This window comes from Galeopterus variegatus, unplaced genomic scaffold (genome assembly GCF_000696425.1).
Source record: "Galeopterus variegatus unplaced genomic scaffold, G_variegatus-3.0.2 Scaffold9908, whole genome shotgun sequence".
Classification (NCBI taxonomy): Eukaryota; Metazoa; Chordata; class Mammalia; order Dermoptera; family Cynocephalidae; genus Galeopterus; species Galeopterus variegatus.
Genome location: NW_007736019.1, coordinates 94,186 through 95,028, shown reverse-complemented (window position 1 = coordinate 95,028; position 843 = coordinate 94,186).

Below are 843 nucleotides of genomic sequence, written 5' to 3'. Positions count from 1 at the left end.
AAAAAAATAGGATCACTCTCAGAGCTCAGAAACGAGCCACTTTATGCATTTTAGTAAAAAGCAAAAGCATTTCTATTTCCAGTGGAATGCTTTATGAAACACTTCAAAATATAGATCTGAAACTCCATTTCTGGTTTAACATCTACTGAGAAGGTTAGGATCATTTTTCAGTGTTGAAGTGTGTGATGCTGCGGAAAGCCATGAGACTTACTTTGGCAGAACCAGTACCTGCTAACATGCTGGGGTGCCATTCTATTCTTTGCTGAAAATCATCAGATATATTTGAAGTTATATTTTTGTTGGTGGAGAAGTGGAGGCTTTAGGATATGATGAGGATGTAGAAGGGACTGGAGTGAGAGGCTCTCAGCCAAACAGAGTCTGGAGAGAGCCCCAGGAGGTCTTGCAGCATGCTCTGTGCTCCCAGTTCTATTTCCTGTTGGAGGGACCTTGACCTAGCATTGTCCTGCCTTTGTATGGCTCGGCAGTTTACACATCTCATTCACATGCATTACTTCACTAGTTCTAGATCACCCTGGGAAACAGGTGCAAATAGTTTCCTTCAAAGGGCACCCATTGCTCCCGCAGTCAGAGTCAGGGTGTGTTGTGCCCAGTTCCAAATGTGTCTGGACTCTATGTGCCAAGTTAGACATGTGTATAAATGAGGTGTCTGGCATGGGACTTAGAAGCAACTTGGAAGGGCAGAAGGAGTGCTAGGTTTGGAGCCAGGAAGATTTGAGTTCAGATCTTAGCTTGGTCTCTTACTAGTTACTTGACTTGGGGCAAGTTACTTTGGCCCTCTGAGACCTGTTTTCTTCTTCTGTAAGATGTAGCTGGTTACAGTAC